Consider the following 22,301-nt stretch of genomic DNA (forward strand, 5'->3'; position numbering starts at 1 on the left):
ATGAAGGTAAAAATTTCTATATTTTTGTGTCCTGGATGGCATTAAATTGAAAGAAGTAAAATGTGTCAACCTTTGATATGATGAGAAAAAACATAGATTCTAAATATCTTAATTAGTGATATCATAACTGTTTGATAACAAATAACACATTTCAAGGGATAATTGACCATAGAATTTTGAGAAAACATGTAATAAAGTTTCCTTATAAATTATGTTTTTATTTAGAGCAAAGAAGAAAACAGAATATTAAACTAAAAAAGATAATTTTAAAGATAGTTCAAAGAAATTGACTTAGCTACAGTATTTACTCTTTAAAAATATCCCAAATCCTTGTTATTTAAGTGTAAAGTGAAGTGAAAGTCATTCAGTGGTGTCTGATTCTTTGTGACCCCATGGACTATAGCCCACCAGGGTCCTCTGTCCATGGAATTCTCCATGCAAGAATATTGGAGTGGGAGCCAGTTCCTTCTCCAGGGATCTTCCCAACCCAGGGATGGAACCCAGGTCTCCCACATTGCAGGTGGATTCTTTATCATCTGAGCCACCAGGGGAGACCATGGAACACTAAACAAAATGAAACACTAAACATCATGACAGACATGGCATGGTGTGTTCATTGGCTAAATACTTTAATCATTAACAAATGGAACTATCCCTTTCTCTAGGATAAGTAAAACTACAATAAGATGGTTTCCCTAAAAATAAACTGTAAAATCTTGATTACAGGAACCTGGAATGTAGCTCAAATATGAAATATGAAATAAGCAGTTCCTTAAGGAATAGGTTAGTGTCCATAAGAGTTGTTGAAGATGCCACATATATAGCTGTTGGTGTAAATAAAAATCAACTATAGAGATTTATATATCAAATTTTGAATATTATATGACTGTATTACAACTCACATTTAGGAAGGCTTAGCCTCAAAAATTAATTTTAAGATTAGATTTGAATGAGTAAAGAGTATGTTGTATTGTACAGAAAAGGTTTAACTTTATCTGAACATTGTGATCCTAGAAAATAATGAAGGTTAAGAAGTCTCCCCACCTTTAGTGCCCCAGAAAATGGGTTACTACAATAGCAAGCATTCCTATGTAACTTTGACAAGATTCATGGATGGTCCCTTGTTTACCTATGATTATACAGTTCACCTGAAACAGACTGCCTGATATATTTCTTTAGCAAGGAAGGGTTTATTTGGAATCAACAGAGAATTGCAATTCATGATCTACAACTATGAAGTACTACATGCAATTCCCACACTTCAAGGAAAGGAGAACAGTTTTACAGAGGGCTAGAGGAAGGAGGGAGACCTATAGTAAACAGAGTCCATAAATTTTCAATTGGATAAATCCTTGCCAGGAAAGAAGCCCCTTCTTCCAGTTAAGCTTCGCTACTGTCTCAGGGTATGAAAGATCCCCCTTCTAGTCTCTACCTCTATTGGATTGGGGTATCTGTGATATGGGCTATATACCCAACTGAATTCAGAGTTCCAGAGAATAACAAGGAAAGATAAGAAAGACTTCTTCAAAGAACAGTGAAAAGAAGTAGAGGAAAACAATAGAATGGGAAAGACTAGAGATCTTTGCAAGAAAATTGAAGATATCAAGGGACTATTTCATGCCAGTATGGGCAACATAAAGGACAGAAATGGTATGGACCTAAGAAAAGACTAAAAAGATGTGGTAAGAATACACAGAAGAACTATACAAAAAAAAAGTCTTAATGACCAGGATAACCTTGATGATGACATCACTCACCTAGAGCAAGACATCCTGGAGTGTGAAGTCAAGTGGACATTCAGAAGCACTACTACAAACAAAGCCAGTGGACGTAATTCCAGCTGAGCTATTTCAAATCCTAAAAGATGATGCTGTGAAAGTGCTATGTTCAATATGTCAGCAAATTTGGAAAATTCAGCAGTGGTCAGAGGACTGGAAAAGGTCAGTTTTCATTCCAATCTTCCAATCCCAAAGAAGGGTAGTGCCAAAAATGTTCAAACACCAGGCAGTTGTGCTAAATTTGCATGCTAGTAAGGTTATGGTCAAAATCCTTCAGGCTTGGATGCAGCACTATGTGTACTGAGGACTACCAGATGTTAAAACTGGATTTAGAAAAGGCAGAGGAACCAGAGATCAAATTGCCAAAATTCATTGGATCATAGAGAAAGCAAGAGAATTCAAGAAAAAAATATCTACTTCTGTTTCACTGACTATACTTAATCCTTTGTGTGGGTGACAACACGAATACCAGACCACCCTACCTGTCTCCTGAGATACCTGTTTGCAGGTCCAGAAGCAACTGTTAGAGCCGACATAGAACAATGGACTGGTTCCAAACTGAAAAGAGAACAACAAGCCAGGATATTATCATCTGCTTATTTAACTTACAAGCAAAGTATATCATGTGAAATGCCAGACTGGATGAATCACAAGCTGGAATCAAGATTGTCGGGAGAAATATCAATAACCTCAGATATGCAGATGATGCCACCCTTATGGCAGAAAGCAAAGAGGAATTAAAGAGCCTCTTGATGAGGGTGAAAGAGGACAATGAAAACCTGGCTTAAAACTCAGCATTCCAAAATCTAAGATCATGACATCCAGTCCCTCACTTCATGACAAATAAAAGGGGAAAAAGGTAGAAACAGTCAGGTTTTATTTTCTTGGATTCCAACATCACTGTGGACAGTGACTGCAACCATGAAATTAAAAGACACTTGCTCCTTGGGAGGAAAGCTGTGACCAACCTAGACAGCATATTAAGATGCAGAGACATCACTTTGTCAACAAAGGTTCATATAGTCAAAGCTGTGGTTTTTCCAGTAGTCATGTATGGATATGAGAGTTGGACGTTACAGAAGGCTGAGTACTGAAAAACTGATGCTTTCAAAGTGAGGTGCTATAGAAGACTCTTGAGTGTCCTGGACAGCAAGGAGATCAAACCAGTCAATCCTAAAGGAAATCAAACTGAATATTCATTGGAAGGACTGATGCTGAAGCTGAAACTCCAATGTTTTGCCCACATGATGGGCAGAGTGGACTGATTGGAAAAGACCCTGATTCTGGGAAAGATTCAAGGCAAAAGGAGAAGAGGTCTGCAGAGGATGAGATGGTTAGATAGCATCATCAACTCAATGGAAATAAATTTAAGCAAACTCCGGGATAATAGTGAAGGACAGGGAGGCCTGGCATGCTCTAGGCAAAGGGGTTGCAGAGTCAGACACAACTTAACTACTGAAGAGTAAACAATGTTCTGTTAATTTTTTACAATGCCAAACACAGACTTGTCCTGTCCCCATTCTTTTTCTCATAACTAATTAGCTAAACTGCTTGCTACTGTTGATCATTTGACTTTGGCATACTCTTAGCCTAAACTAGCATATAGGTCTTCCGTGGTGATTCAGCCAGTAAAGAATCTGCCTGTGATACTGGAGACAGGGGTTTGATGCCTGAATCAGGAAGATCCCCTGCAGAAGGGAATGGTTACCCACTTGCCTGGAGAATTCCATGGATGGAGGAGCCTGGTGGGCTGCAGTCCATTGGGTCACAAAGAGTCAGACACGACTGAGTGACTAACACTTTGGTCACTTCAGTCCTTCCTTAAGGCACCTTCCTGACAAAAGGGGAGCCTCGGGCTAAAACATCTCAGATCTATTATCTGGTAACACAACTCTTTCATCTCACTTCTTCACACTTATCTTGTATACTTCTCTAATCTTATATTCTTACTTTTACTCTCTAATCTTATATTCTTCTGTCTATAAAAGAAAAACCTTTTGAGAATGACCCCAGCAAAATGGCCAAATAAGACATCCCTGACATGAATTCCTCCTTCAACAACACTAATTTGGCATCGATCCAAGTGATTTCATGGGATCTGTGGCTTCCAGATACACACACATATAAGGCAGACAAATTTCTTTGCTGTTGTTGTTCAGTCACGAAGTACTGTTCGCCTGTTTGCAACACCATGGGCTGCTCTGTCCTTCACTTTGTCCCGTACTTTGCTCAAATTCATGTCCACTGAATCAGTGATGCCATCTAACCATCTTATCTTTAGTATCTGCTGCCCCTGTTCTTTTTCCCTTCAATCTTTCCCAGCATCAGGGTCTTTTCCAGTGAATTGGCTCTTCACATCGGGTAGCCAAAGTATTGGAGCTTCAGCTTCAGCATCAGTTTTTCCAATCAATATTTTGGGTCAATGTCCTTTAAGATTGACTAATTTGATCTCCCAATTCAAAAGTGTCAATTCATCAGCACTCAGTTCTTCATCGCTCAATTCTCACACCCATGCATGACCACTGGAAAAAATATAGCTTTTGACTGTAGTATATATAGAGAGACAAATTTCTACTAGGTATTTTTTTAATGGGTACAATTTGAAATGTAAAACACTAGCAATGATAGCAAAAATGAAAGATATTTAAAATGGAATTGTTTGAACATCAGAGCAGCACATATGAAAAATGTTATGAATGCATAACATATCTAGTATAGAGATAGGTGTATTATGGCCCACAGGCAAAATCTGTCTTACTGCATGCTTTTGCCAAATAAGTTATTTTGCTTCACAGCTGTTTTTATTCATCTACAGCTACTTGTTGTGTTATAAGAGTAGGTTTGAAAAGTTACAACAGAGATAGTATATGCCAGAAAGCCTGAAATATTTATTGTCTGAACCTTTATAGAAAACAATTGCTGACCTCTGGTCTACTATAATAGAAATTAGCAAATATTTCTACCAGATTTTGAGGAAAAATGAATCAACCAAGAATTAAAGAGAAACATTATATGTAGTTGGAAAAAAATTCTATGCCCAAGCTATAATTAGGCCACAAGAGTTCTATGGGTGAATTCTAATAAACCAACAAGTAACAGCTAATTAATTATATTATACACAGTATTATATTTCAAAGAATGCGATGCAAAAAAATAATATTATATAACACTAGTATAACCTAAAACTATATTTGGGCAAGAATATCAGAGAAGTTAAAAGTCTCAGTTAAAAAAAGAACAGATCCTAAAATCTTACATCAAATATTAGAAAATGAAATCCAGTAGAATATTAAAATCATAACCAATTGTAAATGTGGTTAATTTTGGCAAACAAGATCAGTTCAGCCACTGAAAGATTAATTATAGGTACCATTTTTTAGGAACATTTCCTATGTTTTCATACCTGAAGTTTATTTCATTATTTTAGAAAGAAAATTGGCTTTATTCAATCCAACCAAACTGATTGAATAAATCTAATGTAATCTACGTATTGACATCAAAGTGGGGAGACACAAAGCCAAGATACCTTTCTTCCATGGATATTTTCCCAGAAACACCTGGGTTGGAGACTTCAGCTAAGAAACACTAATATATACAAAATAGATAACTAACAAGGACTTGGGCTTCCCAGCTGGCTCTGTTGTAAAATATCCACCTGAGAGTGCAGGAGATGCAGAAGACGCGGTTTTGATACCCAGGTCGGGAAGGTCTCCTGGCAGAGGAGCCTGAGGGTTCCAGTCCATGGGCTCACAAAGAGTCGGACATGACTGAGTGAGCACACACAGTATGAACTTGTGGTATAGCACAGGAGACTCTGCTCAATACTCCATGATGATCTATGCGTGAAAAGAATATAAAAAAGTGTGGAGCAATATATGCATATATCTGATTCATTTTACTGTACATCTGAAACTAATTCAGTGTAGTAAATCAACTATATTCTATTTTTTTAAGTTAAAAAATAAAACAAATAAAGATAGCACTTTACCAGGGGCTTCAAAATCTTGTTCACTGACTAGGAACTATTTGTTGTTGTTCAGTGGCTATTTCTTTGTGGCCCCATGGACTGCAGTATGCCAGGCTTCCCTGTCCGTCACCATCTCCCGGAGTTTGCTCAAACTCATGTTCATTGAGTTGACGATGCCATCCAACCATCTCTGTTCTGTCACCCCCTTCTCCTTCTGCCCTTAATCTTCCCCAGCTCAGGGTCTTTTCCAGTAAATTGACTCTTTGCATCAGGTGTCCAAAGAACTGGAGCTTCAGCTTCAGCATCAGATCTTCCAATAAATGTCTAGGGTTAATTTCCTTTAGGATGTACTGGTTTGATCTCTGCTGTCCAAGGGATTCTCGAGAGTCTTCTCCAACACAACAGTTGGATAGCATCAATTCTTTGGTGCTCACCTTTATGGCTCAACTCTCACATCCATACTTGTGTACTGGAAAACCTATAACTTTGAGTGTACAGACCTTTGTTGGCAAAGTGATCTCTCTGCTTTTCAATTCGTTGTCTAGATTTGTCTAGGTTTGTGGCCTTCTTTGGTGGTTCAGACGGTAAAGAATCTGCCTGCAGTTCAGGAGACCCAAGTCCATTGCCTTGGTTGGGAAGATCCCCTGGAGAATGGAATGGCTACCCGCTCCAGCATTCTTGCCTGGAGAATTCCATGGGCAGAGGAGCCTGGCCAGTTATAGTCCAAACGGTCGCACAGAGTTGGGTATGGATGAATGACTAACACACACTAGGAACTACTGGGTAAAGAAATTTTATTCATTCACTTTAACAGAGTAGGAAGTTTATTGGAATATAGATATATTACCTACATAGATATATGATATAAATATGATGATATGAAAGTGAAAGTGTTAGTCACCCAATCGTGTTCGACTCTCTGCGATCCCGTGGAGTGTAAATCGCCAGGCTCCTTTGTCATGGAATTCTCCAGGCAAGAATTCTGGAGTGGGTAGCCACTCCCTTCTCCAGCGGACCTTGCCAACCCAGGGATCAAACCCAGCCTCCTGCATTGCAGACAGATTCTTTACTGTCTGAGCCGTGAGGGAAGTCCATGCTGATATACTTTTACATAATAAAACTTAAATAGAGGGAGAGAGAAAAGATTAAGCATTATCTAGTTAAAATTTCCAGAGAAGGCAATGGCACCCCACTCCAGTACTCTGGCCTGGAAAATTCCATAGATAGAGGAGCATGGTGGGCTGCCGTCTATGGTGTCGCACAGAGTTGCACACCACTGAAGTGACTTAGCAGCAGCAGCAGCAGTTAAAATTTCTTTAAGCACAATCTCAGCACACATAGAGACGTCAGGATATACTCATAAAATATCATTAAGTACTAAATATCCTGCATGGTAATTTTTCCAGATCTTATCCCCAATTCATTTCCCCCACTCTCTTACTACACCCTAATTTTCTAAACAAAGTTTGTTAAACTGCAAATTTCAGCCCTATTTCTAATATACGCTGTCCCATGATTTATATAAAGTAAGTCCTTACCCATACCTTCTAAGTAGTGAAGGATTCTCACAACAAAACTGAAATTAAATACTGTGCCCTGTGTATGTGTATGTATGTGTATGTGTGTGGGTGTGTACATGAGGTCACATATTTTTCTTTTACTTTTATCTCAGACTTGAGTTGTTAAACATCTGCTGTATATGAGCTTCAGTTTTGGTGTCTCCCTCTTATGAATGATAAGTATTGCATAATTTAAAAATCCATATTTATCACTTTATATACATAATAAATATCTTATTACATAAGGTATGATTTATATTGCTGTAGTGTTCCATGGTGGGATACTCAAAGAAATATTAATTAGAGAACTTTTGCTCTATATATTGTGTTTACTCCTTATATTTTTCCAATGATAATAAAATGAGGGGATATATAAAATTATATTCTTAGAAAATATAAAGCTGCATAACATTATATGCTACTACTATTACTGCTTGCTGTTTAGACATTGACGTCCAAATGCAGCTGTAAGTATGAGAGTAGTAAAAAATAATGGATTTGTAACATCAAACTGGTTAATTCATTTTGCTTATTTTAAAAGATATCCTAATCTTCCAAATGACTGTAATTTAGTTTGCTATTTTATTTATTGGTTTATTTTGCAAATGTGTGGACAAATAGTTTGACATATTCTTGGAATGAACATAAATAGATATTATATATATTTATTTAAAATCTATATGTCAAACCTTTCTATGTTTAGTTATTGCTCTAAGATCCACTCTGAGTAAATAAATTTACCTGTATTTCAATTTTTTTTCTAAATATACCAACACTGAATAAACCAGCTTATTACTAGTAGTATTATTATAATGTGAAATCAGAAAAGTAAAGGGATAGGATGATATGAAGATCTGAACCCACTACAAATGTTTTAAATGCAGTAATTAAACAAATGACAGGCATCAATTTAATTATAGGTGACAAAAGCACAGGATCCTACACTGTAATAATTTTCAGCACTGTTGGTTTATGACACTTTTGTGTATCTATTATAGCAAACAAGAATTTCCAAGTGTGTATTTCTAGAGCAACAGCTTATGCACTTCTCCAGGAAGTGAGCTGAGCAGATTGTAATGAGCTGTAAAACAGAATCCTTGCTGCAACTAATTTGTACTTAAGAATCGTTTCAGAAAAAAAAAAGTATTCATTTATAATATAATTGCATTTAAAATTCAAGGATAATTGAATTTCATAAAACTCTCAACACTGATAAGTTACCAAAATACTTTTTGTAACCCCATGTTAACCACATGATCTACATTCAGCAGGTAACAGAAATAAAATCATACTATGTCCAGATAGTTTCTTGTGTTTCCATATTTCATTGAAAGGTCTATGATGGCAAAAATCATTGTTATTAGGCCATCAATTACAGTGCATAGGCTGGCATTATGAATAAATTAAAAAGTTATGTCTAACAAAAGAAAATACTTATAGCATGAGATTCCTGGAAATAAATAGCAAGGACCCAAAAATGATGTAATTTGACCTAAAATCACTTTCATTTTGTAATGACACTATTAAATATTACTATGATCGTGCTGGCTTTGTAAAACAAAGTTTCTATTAAATTTTTGTGTCCTTGTAAATTTTGTATTATCATGTTGCTCTTTCTTAAATGCATATGATAGTAAATTCAACAGGGCCTGAAGTTTCCTTTGTGGAAATAGTTTCAATTAAAAATTTAATTTCTTCAATAAATATGGAGCTATATCTGTTTTCTATTTTATTAGTTTTTTTTTTCTGCTGACTTCAATTTTATCTAAAATTTCAAATGTATCATCATAATGCTGTACATGAAATATTGCTACAAGATCTTATTTCATAAAGTCATTCAGGAAATACTCATCAGGGGTTTGAATGGGGATAATTCTCTGTTTAACCTTTTTTTAAGTATAAATTTATTTATTTTAATTGGAAGCTAATTACTTTAAAATATTGTAGTGGTTTTGCCATATATTGACATGGATCCGCCACTGGTGTACATGTGTTCTGCATCCTGAACCCTCTTCCCACCTCCCTCCTCATCCCATCCCTCTGGGTCATCCCAGTGCACCAGCCATGAGCAACCTGTCTCATGCATTGAAACTTGACTGGTGATCTTTTTCACATATGATAATATACGTGTTTCAATGCCGTTCTCCCGAATCATTCCACCCTTGCCCTCTCCCACAGAGTTCAAAAGACTGTTCTATATATCTGTGTCTCTTTTGCAGTCTCGCATGTGGCGTTATCATTATCACCTTTCCATATATATGTGCTAGTAACTGTATTGGTGTTTTTCTTTCTGACTTACTTCACTCTGTATAATAGGCTCCAGTTTCATCCACCTCATTAGAACTGATTCAAACGTATTCTTTTTAATGGCTGAGTAGTATTCCATTGTGTATATGTACCACAGCTTTCTTATCCATTCATCTGCTGATGGACATCTAGGTTGCTTCCATGTCCTGGCTATCGTAATCTGTTTAGTTTTGATTTCTCACTTAAATCCAGTCTGGTGAGAAACATTTCATTAGTTCAGCCTGTCTTTTGGTATTTATTTGTTAAGGCTTATTCTATGGGCTAGAGAATGGTCACTTTGTGAATTGTTCCATACACACTTCAGTGAATATGTATCAAGCTCTTCCGATGTAATGTTTAACATGCATCCTTTAGATTGATCATGTGAATTATGTTTACCAAATGTACATGATTTTGGTTGTCAGTTTACATATACAACAACTTCCTAAATGTGATTTATTAACATCTCACAGTAGTTTGTGTGAGTTTGTTTTTCTTTTAGATCTCTTAATTTTTCTTACATAATTAAGTATGTTATCAAGCACATTCTCAGGTGACTCAGTATTAAAGAATCTGCTTGTCAATGCAGGAGAGGCAGAAGACTCCAGTTTGATCTCTGGGTCAAGAAGATTCCCTGGAGAAGGGAATGGCAACCCACTCCAGTATTCTTGCCTGGATAATTCCATGGACAGAGGAGCCTGGCAGACTACAGTCCATGGTGTCAGAAAGAGTCGGACATGACTGAGCAACTAGACAACAATAAATATATATTTTTAAATATTGAAACTGTGTTCCATAGAATTAAAAAAATTCATCCTGAAAACACAGCCCATAGGATTAACAGAAACTAGTGAGAGAAATTCTTGAGCTTGCCTTACAGAACAATAGAGAAGGAAACAGCTTATTAAAAACCCCTCAGTTTGTAACACAGCAAAGCTGATTGAAATCAGCTTGCTTTTGGTTAGTTTCATTTTATGTTTTTTTTTTAATCTTTCTTTTGAGCTACCTATCCTTTTATTAGTGCTTTAATATGATATTCTGAGTACCTTTCTATTTACAACATCTCATTTAAAATCATCTTGGAACATCCTGGGCAGTCCGGTGGTAAGACTGCATTTTCACTGCAGGGACTGAAGGTTTGACACCTGTTCTAGGAACTAAGATCGAAGGTGCCACTGGACATGGCCCCCCCAAAATTAAGAAAGTATCTTTTTTTAATCCTCATTTCTGTCCCTCAGTGTTTATAAGGTGATTACTTGTTTTTGTAGTTGATTTGTATTTTATCTCTTGTTTTCATTGCTTTAAATCCACCCATATGGGAAACTGGAATTCTCTTCCTGACTCTCTTTAATTTACACCTAATGTTCCAATAAAATATCCACTCTCTCTTGTTACCATTGACCTCCAATTTTTCACGCCAAAGGATATTCATTTAATTCTCATGAAGTTTGACAGTTTACCACTATTTGTAATGATCATTATCTTTACTTCATGAAAACGTTTCTTCTATTAGCTTTCAAAACATCTTGATCTCATAGTTTTATTTCTATAATTGGGTTACTATTCAGTTAATTTTATTCATTTCATTTTTTTCATAATTCTGCAAATCTCCTTCAGATCAATCAGAGCAATCTATGCTTATGATGATTATGTTTACTAAGGTTGCCTTCATGCTAAGTCACTTCATTAGTGTCCGACTCCCTGTGACCCTATGGACTGTAGTCTGCCAGGATCCTCTGTCCATGGGATTCTCCAGGCAAGAATACTGGAGTGGGTTGCCATGCCCTCCTCCAGAGGATGTTCCCAACCCAGAGATCAAACCCATGGCTCCTGCATTGCAGGCAAATTCTTTACTGCTGAGCCACCAGGGAAGCCCTTACAAAGGTTATTATATGCTTAATGTTAGACTCTAATCACATGGATAATAACAAGGACCTGGCTGTTTGTACACCACTGACTATCAGTGTCAACTGAATAATAAATATTGTATTACATGCCATGTTGACAATATCCAAGTGAAAGTATTCTACCTCAGATTATCTAACTAATTTGATAAGGCCGTCAAATCATTAAATGTCAAGTCATTATATGTCAAGTCATTTTATAAATTCTGAGTTAAACAAAACCTACTGATAAAATTCTTCCTACAACATTTGATAATTCCATAATATTACACCTTTTATATAATCAAGAACACAGGGGAAACCAGGGAAGAAATAAAAGATGAAATAAGAGCTAACCTGAAAAGAACATATAAAGCAGTTGGCATAAAGCATTGAAGGGAGAGGAATTAAGGACATGTGCATATTTTTACTCCATTTTTTTGCCCCCAAATTATGTCTTGATCAGGGAAACATTTGAAAGTCTGCAAAAAGATGAATAGCTTTAATTTGGAATGTTGGTATACAGATTGTATCAGATTAGGTGATGGGATCACTATTTCTTTTTAAGGGATTTCATTGTGATGTTAAAAGGAGCTATCCAAGGATAGAATGTTGATTCACATTGAAGAAAACCACAGATATAATTTTAGGTCTTACTTGAATATTTAAAGGAAAATATGATCACACTACTGTTTTTCTTCTTCAGAATACTTCTAAACACAGATTCAGAAAAATTCAGAAATTAGAACAAATCTCTCGTATTTAGAAATATTCAGAAGTTATTTAAATTCAAGTATCAGAAGTTCCATGTTAATTCTACATATAAAATGAAAACCCTTCAGAAATAACTAGTAAACAAAATATTTAAATGAAATGAGTCAGAAATAGTAAACTTGAAGAAATCATAGTGAAAGCTATATGTGTGTGTGTGTGCTCTTTATTCATTTATTTTAACAATATTTTCAATTAAATAACCTTATTCTTCCCCTCATTTTGCTTTTCCTCTCTTATACATATTCATCTCATGGGTTTGCTTTAAAATTTTAAGGATATTAATTAAGGCTGGCTAGTAAGTTCACCTTTGTTTATACCTACCATTTTTTAAAAATGTATTTACTTTTTAATTGAAGGATAATTGCTTTTCAAAATTTTGTTGATTTCTGCCAAAAATCAGCATGAACCAGCCATAGGTATCCATATATCCCCTCCCCCTTGAACCTCCCTCCTACCCCTCTAGGTTGTTACAGAGCCCTGGTTTGAGTTTCCTGAGTCATATGGCAAATTCCCATTGGCTATCTATTTTACATATGGTAATGTAAGTTTCCATGTTACTCTCTCCATACATCCCACACCCTCCTTCCTCTCTGAACCCATGTCCATAAGTCTGTTCTCTATGTATGTGTCTTCAATGCTGCCCTGCAAATAATTTCATCAGTACCAGCCATCTTTCTAGATTTCATATATAAGCATTAGTATACAATATTTGTTTTTCTCCTTCTGACTTATTTCACTCTACATAATAGGCTCTAGGTTCATCCATCTCATTAGAACTGACTCATATATGTTCCTATGTACAGCTGAGTAATATTCCATTGTATTATAGGTACCACAACTTCTGTATCCATTCATCTACCAATGGATATCCAGGTTCCTTCCATGTTCTAGCTAGTGTAAACAGTGCTACAATGAACAATGGGGTATAGATATTATCATTAACTTCCAGATCACTTACATTTATGTTTGCTTACAAAATACTTAAGAGAGGAAGTCTCAATTATACTAAGAGTAGTAATGGATGATAGAATTTGCTCTAGAAATGACACTTTTTCAGTTGTCATGAGTTTATTTATTTCATAAACATTAAGTCTTGAATCTTCTTAGAAGTTAATAGTTACAGTCAATGCATACACATATAAATGTGTATTCATTAGTAAAATGAAAAGTAGTTAAAAAAAACTTTACATAAAATATGTCTGTAGAACAAGATATGGAAAGGAAATCACTGGACTTGGATTGTGAAGAAATATGTTCTAGGATTATGTGAAGTGAAAAGTGTTAGTCACTTAGTCATGTCCGACTCTTTGTAACCCCATGTTAGCCTGCCAGGTCCTCTGTTCTTGGAATTCTCCAGTCAAGAATACTGTGGTGGATTGCTACCCCCTTCTCCAGAGGGTCTTCCCAACCCAGGGATTGAACCCAGGTCTCCCAAATTGCAGGCAGATTCTTTACCATCGGAGCCACCAGGGAATATGCTGGATATTTATTTTTATGACCTTCAATAATATGTTTAACCTTGATGAGACAGTCTTCTAAGCATTGACCTAAACTGGAAGGTGGGACTAATCTCATTGCCTGATATTTCACAAATCATAAAGTGCAATCCTCATAGATTCTGTTCTCAGTTACACATTTCAGAATGAGGGCCCTTATCCTCTTGAAATTTAATAACAGTTCAGACAGAATGCTGCCTTGAGAGAGATAATAATAAAAAAAAAAAGAGAGAGAGAGAGAGCCTGCATGTACAAATCCAAGCAGAGGTATTATAAGAAACACTTAAAAGGGTGGGGGTGGGGAGCGGTGCAAAACACACTTATAATGTTCTAGTGATCTCTCTTGTTGAAAGATGTGTTAGATACCTTGAATAGCTATCAAGTCTAAAGTAAAGCTGCTCCAGAGCTATGTGTATTCTTCATATGTGGCAATTCCAGCCATCTGGTTTTGCTTTTCTGTGTTTTTGCACTTAGTGCCCTGAAAATAGCCTCCAATTGCATTGCATTTGAATGTGTTTTTTTTTTTTTCTTTCTCTTCCTTTTCTGATACATGGGATCTACTACTTTCTCAAGAAGTATTTTCAACATTTTCCATGATAGATGAAATGAAAAGATTCAAGAGATCTAGTGAATTTAGAGCTATGGAGTGTCATGTAGGTTCTGAATATCATCACACACTGAAGGCCCAGACAGTTAATATAGTAGAAGATCTCTCAGCACATGTTGTGAAGATGAAGGTATCAGATTGTTTTCACTGGGGTCTTTCACAATGTGAACTCTACTTATATTTCAATAAGCAAATTTACAGTATTATCTGGGTAAAGTTTTCATTCCAATGCCAAAGAAAGGCAATGCCAAAGAATGCTCAAACTACCACCCGATTACACTCATCTCACACGCTAGTAAAGTAATGCTCAAAATTCTCCAAGACAGGCTTCAGCAATACGTGAACTGTGAACGTCCAGATGTTCAAGCTGGTTTTAGAAAAGACAGAGGAACCAGAGATCAAATTGCCAACATCTGCTGGATCATCGAAAAAGCAAGAGAGTTCCAGAAAAACATCTATTTCTGCTGTATTGACTGTGCCAAAGCCTTTGACTGTGTGGATCACAATAAACTGGAAAATTCTGAAAGAGATGGGAATGCCAGACCATCTGACCTGTCTCTTGAGAAACCTGTATGCAGGTCAGGAAGCAACAGTTAGAACTGGACATGGAACAACAGACTGGTTCCAAATAGGTAAAAGGAGTTTGTCAAGGCTGTATATTGTTACCCTGCTTATTTAATGTATATGCAGAGTACATCATGAGAAATGCTGGGCTGGATGAAGCACAAGCTGGAATCAAGATTGATGGGAGAAATATCAATAACCTCAGATATGCAGATGACACTACCCTTATGGCAGAAAGTGAAGAACTAAAAAAACTCTTGATGAAAGTGAAGGAGGAGAGTGAAAAAGTTGGCTTAAGGCTCAACATTCAGAAAACTAAGATCATGGCATCTGGTTCCATCACTTCATGGCAAATACATGGGGAAACAGTGGAAACAGTATCAGACTTTATTTTTGGGGGCTCCAAAATCACTGCAGATGGTGATTGCAGCCATGAAATTAAAAGACACTTACTCCTTGGAAGGAAAGTTATGAGCAACCTGGATAGCATATTTAAAAGCAGAGACATTACTTTGCCAACAAAGGTCTGTCTGGTCAAGGCTATGGCTTTTCCAGTAGTCATGTATGGATGTGAGAGTTGGACTGTGAAGAAAGCTGAGTGCCAAAGAATTGATGCCTTTGAACTTTGGTGCTGAAGACTCTTGAGAGTCCCTTGGACTGCAAGGAGATTCAACCAGTCCATCCCAAAGGAGATCAGTCCTGGGTGTTCATTGGTAGGACTGATGCTGAAGCTGAAATGCCAACACTTTGGCCACCTCATGCGAAGAGTTGACTCATTGGAAAAGACCCTAATGCTGGGAAGGATTAGGGGCAGGAGGAGAGGGGGACGACAGAGGATGAGATGGCTGGATGGCATCACCGACTCGATGGATATGGGTTTGGGTGGACTCCGGGAGTTGGTGATGGATAGGGAGGCCTGGCGTGCTGTGATTCATGTGGTGGCAAAAAGTCGGATACAACTGAGTGACTGAACTGAACTGAACTGAAAGGCTTATGTATAGAATATTGTTAAATACTGAGTGAAAGCGGCACTGCTAAGTGTTGAGCTGTTGTTTATCTCTTTAACTCACAGAAATACTTATTCTCCCGTCTCTCCTGTTGTTTAGAGGATCTATATAATGAGATTGGGCAAAAGAATGGGAATAGAGGGACCTGGGTCACTTACAGACCCTGCTTATCCTGTGCTCTGTCCCTTGATGTCTTTGAACTAGAAGCAAAGGACTCCTGTGACAAAGCCACATAACAGGAGGACCTTGCCTCCCTGAGAAATTGTCTGAAAGATCCAACCCACCTACTTTCACTGTGATATTAGTGAGAAACTCATGCAATGACACATTTCCTTTTCTCTTTAAAATAAGCATAGTAAAGAGAAACTAAACTATTAAAATACCCAAGAAATATGGCTAACAAAGTTTAGACCTTTGGAAGGAAACCCAAATTGCATTCCTGTACTAATAATGTGACACAGTTGGTAAAGAATCCACCTGCCAATGCAGGAGATGCAAGAGTCATGGGTTCTATCTCTGGATCAGAAAGATCCCCATGAGAAGGAAAAAATAACCCACTCCAGTATTCTTGTCTGGAGAATCCTATGGAAGAAGAGCCTGGCAGGTTACAGTCCTTGGGGTTGCAAAGAGTTGGACATGACTGAGCACACACACTCCCACACTAATAATGAAGCAATCTCTATATAATGATGCTCCGCACCTTCAGGTGGAGAAATATATTTTTGTACCATTTTTATTTTCATTTTTTAAATATAATAATCCCAGCCCCCTCCTATACCTTTTATTTTTTCAACTCCACTCCCCCCCCACCAACCAGGGTCCTTCAAATACTTTCATCTTCACTGTCACATCAACATCTGTTCTCAGAATAGTGTTCTGTAATTTTTGTTTAGATATGAGAGGTATTCTGCTTTGAATTTTGTGATAAAGAAGAAAACAGCTATACCTCATTGCCAGTGTAACATAAGATAATGTTATTGTGAAATATATTTTTGGCCTCCATTGTAAAGGGTGGAGATGTATTACTAGTGGGAACTAGTATTCTTGCCTGGAGAATCCTGTGGATGGAGAAACCTGGTGGGCTGCTGTCCATAGGGTCGCAGAGAGTCGGAGTTGACTGAAGTGACTTAGCATGCATACAAATAATAGGTGAGTATTATACACTTAGTAGATTATCATGCAGTTATTTGCTACTTGGCACTGGTCAAATTTCAATGCACCACAAATGACAAAATGCCACCTATTTTCCAATTCCTTTTGTAATTTTCTAATGTCAAACATTTAATATGGACCCTTTACTGGTAATGCTTATCTTTTGTCAGTAGGGAAAAAAAAACCTTATGAATTTCATACTATTCAATATAGATAACTACCAAATGTATCATTTTGGCTTCAAAGCAATACAACTGATATGAGAAAGCAAAAATCTGCAAACCCATTATGAGGTCTAAACAGTCTTAGGTTCACTTTGTGTATGATAAATAGTTGCTACATAACAGAATGAACGAAGGTACAATTCTAGCAATCTATTGCGAGGCTAGCCCATCCAGCTCCTGTTGCCCCTGCTGCTTCTTGTCAGACATTTTTCTACAGTGCAGCTAAATATGTATGTCTTACCATGTCTATAACCTGAAAATATCTTTCAAGTATTCTCAAAGTAGAAATGGAAATCTTTACATGATGCACAACCCCGGCATAATCTGCTTGCTATTGATTTCTCAGCATCCTCTCTTTCCTCTCTTAGCCTCTCTCCATTCAGCAACCACACCAGCATTTTCATCATCAACAACCATTTTGGGTCTTCCCTGGTACTCAGATGGTAAAGAATCTGCCTGCAATACTGGAGACCCAGGTTTGATTCCTGGATCAGGAAGATCTCCTGGAGAAAGGAATGGCAAACCACACCAGTATTCTTAACTGGAGAATTCCAAGGACAGAGGAACCTGGTGGGCTACAGTCCAAGGGTCCTGGGATCTCAAAGAGTCTCCCAAGACAGAGCAACTAACACTTTCACTTTCAGTCATTATTAGAAGTCTTTTTTCATTTTGTTTGTCTTCTTTTAAAAAACTATTTTTTTACCTCTGTCCATTCAGATTCACTTTTTTTTTAATGCCATCAATGTAGAAATTAATTTCTCAGATAATCTGGAATTTCCTTCTGATTTTAGATTATGACATGGTCCCCACCCATCAATTTATTCTTTCTCACACTCATCATATTTATGTTTCATTATCTTTCTTATTCATTCACCATGTTTTTTTCAACATTTACCATTCATTCAGTTGTTAAATACTTCTGTGTATATGTGTGTGTGCACCAGAGACAGAGAGAGAGGGAAAGAGTGCAAGAGGACTATAAGAATTAAATGAACTATGGGACAAGAGATAAAGAGTCAAAGCTTAAGACAGCTGTATCTCAGTACACAGTAACAAAAATAGCTCTATTTTTACCTAAGAATTAATTTTTTATTAATTTATAAATGCTACAAACCAAATATTAATATGTATATCTGTGCAAGATAAAAAAATGCAAAATCAAAATTTTGCCTACATTGGTAAAAAGATTTTGAAAAGGAAATCTTTCATCAATTCTTATTAATTACTTACATTACTATAGGTAAAAAAAATTATACCACTATTTATTTATACAGTATTTTTACCTTATTTTATTGTTTACATGTTTTAAATAAAAATTTCATCTTGTTTCTGAAGGGGTATATAAGGCATCACATATAAGAAAAGGATGAAAGATAAGGAGAAGGTAAAACATTATTATTTTTCTTTTTTCTCTCTGTTTTTCAACCGTGGTTATAAAGCTCCTGAAGTCATTTGAAAATAAAAAAGAGAAGGGTAACAACAATATATTCAGAAGTAAAACATTCAGTAAAAATATGTCTCAATTTTCTATCTGAAAGAAATAGTCGATAAATCTGAGATCATATTATCAAACTGATATTGAATATAATTAATTTCATTTTATACACCCTTATGAATAACAATGCAAGAAGTCAAGTCATTTTATATTAATATATGCATCATATGGGTTTATAGGTTATTTGATTTTTTTTCAATTATCATCACTGTCCTGAATGACACACATTTCATGTCTAGAAAATAAAAGATTAACTGTTATTTGAAAAAATTGAAGATTCAAAAATAATCGATACAATATTTAGGATCTTATATGTTCAATTAAATTACTCTATTATTTTGCATAGTTTAGTCAATACGTAGTTTTCTTGACTATCGAAAAGAGGTTTTGCAGCACGCAGGGGATGTTTTAGTGTGTTAGTTACTCAATTGTGTCCAACTCTTTTTGACTCCATGTACTGTAGTTCACCATGCTCCTCTGTCCATGGGATTCTCCAGGCAAGAATACAGGAGTGGGTTGCCATTTCCTTCTCCAGGGGATTCCCGACCCAGGGATCCAGCCCAGGTCTCCTGCACTGCAGGCAGATTCTTTACCAGGGAAGGATCTTGTGCCACCAGGGAAGGGGATGTTTTTATTAAATCTGAAAACACATATCCTGTGTTTACTGAAATGTTAATATTCATTGCAACACTGGCAGCTCAAACTTTTGCCATTTTGTTAAAGGTAAGTGACAAGAAATTATTTAAACTTACAAGAAATATAACTTAGACAGTAAGTTATCTTACTAAATGCTAAATGCTTTGTTTAGGTGGAGTGGATTTAATAATGTAGAAGTAAGAAAGAGCTGAATTCCCACCATTAGTAATTGGTCATTCACAGACCAAATGACATGGGTTTAATTTAAGCTCCAGATAACTTATTGTTTTCATGTTTATATATGAAATTTTGTCAATGAAAACGGTTCCTATAAGATAAGATGAAATGCACTTCAGTTGATTTGAACTGATGCCTACATGATCATTTATATTTACTCATCTAGTTATATTTAGCATTTTTTAGCAATTTTAATTTAGATGTATTATTCTGGTAAAATAAGTTATGAACAGAACTTTCTCTTTTTAGAGCTCATTCGGAGTATTGCTTTTAGTGATTTTTTTTATAGGCATGGTAAGTAAATCCCTTGGATTGAATTTAGCAGTGATTTATTTCCCTAAATAAATAATTGACTGTATACCTAATACCAAATTTATCTTCATTTTCTGTCAATTAATCCAGTGATCTTGATAATTCCCATAGCTTTAAGTATCATGCTTTTTTACATTTGTAAAATATTTAATTTATAAATATTGCCTTACAATATTATAATGTAAAAAACTCTAGTGCAATGTCTAAATGATTTCAAACTTATTCTAATTCATATTTTCCCACATTAAAATAGTGTGATTTTACATGAGGATTTCTTATCCTTTGTCAAGAATATTCTAAATCTTGCCCTCACAGTTAAGATAAATAAAAGTGATTCTTTTCAAGATTGAAGGGGGAGATTACGTGAATGAGGTTAATATTTAAAAGAAGAGAAAATACTATGAATCCTTAGGTTACTAGAATAATGAATAATCATATTTCCCCCTCCTTTTAACAGCCACTTATGATCACAGTTACTGAGATATCTAGAGCTAAGAATGAATATTGAATAGAGAGAAAAGTTTAGCAATAAATAAGTGGGGCAAAACCTGGAAATGATGTGGAAGACAGGGACTTGTTTTTGGACTAAAGATATTAGGTTGAGTTTATATTTGATGGAAAAATTCAGAAGAAAAAAGTTCAGGCAGAGAAAAAAAAAGAATGAGACAAGGGTAACTATATATTGTTTATATATAGTTACTATCACAGAGAATGTTGTAGATGGGAAGAAAGTACCTGTAACAGGGATCAATTTAGGGCATTTGTTCAGCAGTATGTGAACCAAGAGCTTTCAGATATACAAGCTGGGTTTCAAAGAAGCAGAGGAAACAGAGGTAAAATTGCCAATATTCACTGGATCATGGAGAAAGCGAGGGAATTCCATAAAAATGTCTATTTCTGCCTCATTGACTATACAAAAACCTTTGACTGTGTTGGTCACAACAAACTTTGGAAAATTCTTAAAAATATGGGACTACTAAGCCACTTTACCTGTCTCCTAAGAAACCTGTATGCAGATCAAGAAACAACAATTAGAACCGGATATGGAACAACAGACTGGGAAATATGTACTCCTTTCAAAACTGGGAAAGGAGTACAAGGCTGTATTTTGTCACTCTGCTTATTAATTTATACGCAGAGTACATCGTGCTAAGTGTTGAGCTGGATGAATCACAGGCTGGAATCAAGATTGCCAGGAGAAATATCAACAGCCTCAGATATGCAGATGACACCACTTTAATGGCAAGAAATGAAGAGGAACAAAAGAGCTTCTTGATGAGGGTGAAAGAGGAATGTGAAAAGCTGGATAAAACTCAGCATTCAAAAAACTAAGATCATGGTATCTGGTCCCGCCAGTTCATGGCAAATGGAAGGGGGAAAAGTGGAAACAGTGACAAACTTTATTTTCTTGGGCTCCAAAATCACTGTGGACAGTAACTGCAGCCCTGAAATTGAAAGATGCTTGCAGTCCATGGGGTCGCAAAGAGTCCGACACGACTTTCACTTTCACTGCTCCTTGAAAGGAAAGCTACGACAAACCCAGACAGCATATTGAAAAACAAAAACACTTTGCCAACAAAGATCCAGATAGTCAAAGCTGTGGTTTTTCCAGTAGTCACATACAGATACAGATGTGATAGAATTGATACTTTCTAATTGTGGTGCTGGAGAAGACTCTTGATAGTCCCTTGAGAGTATGCACGCACCCGCACACGTGTGTGTGCGTGTGCGTGAGTCGTTCAGTCGTGTCCGACTCTCTACAATTCCATGGACTGTAGCTTGCCAGGCTCCTCTATCCGTGGGATTATCTTTCCGTGGGATTGTCCAGGCAAGGATACTGGACTGGATTGCCATCCCCATCTCTGGGGTGAGAGTATGTGTAACAAGGATCAATTTAAGGAATTTGTTCTCCCTGTCTCTGTCTCTCCCTTTCTCTCTCACTCCCTTCCCGTTCTTCCCTACTCCTCTCTTTTCTTTCTCTTTTTGGCCATCAGGTGTTTTCTATCTGATTTAGCAAATTTAATCCAACAATAAGGAAAGAAGCTAGTAAGTCAGGTTGGGGAGCTAAGACCTGATAATTGAGGCAGTCGAATCAGATATAGAATCAAGTATATTTGCATGAACACAGTGCATACAGGATAAGGAGGTGCTCAAAGTGGGGAAAACAAAATAAAGACCAAAAAGTCCTTGAAGTTCAACTATAAAAGCCCAGGCAATCATTCCATTTTGCTGGGGCAATTAATAGTTTTATTTGTCCCTTTTACTAATATCTCTTTTTTTTTTTTTTTTTTTTAGTATCTCATTTTCGTGAGTGCAACTTTCAG

The sequence above is a fragment of the Odocoileus virginianus genome, chromosome 8 (assembly GCF_023699985.2).
Source record: "Odocoileus virginianus isolate 20LAN1187 ecotype Illinois chromosome 8, Ovbor_1.2, whole genome shotgun sequence".
Classification (NCBI taxonomy): Eukaryota; Metazoa; Chordata; class Mammalia; order Artiodactyla; family Cervidae; genus Odocoileus; species Odocoileus virginianus.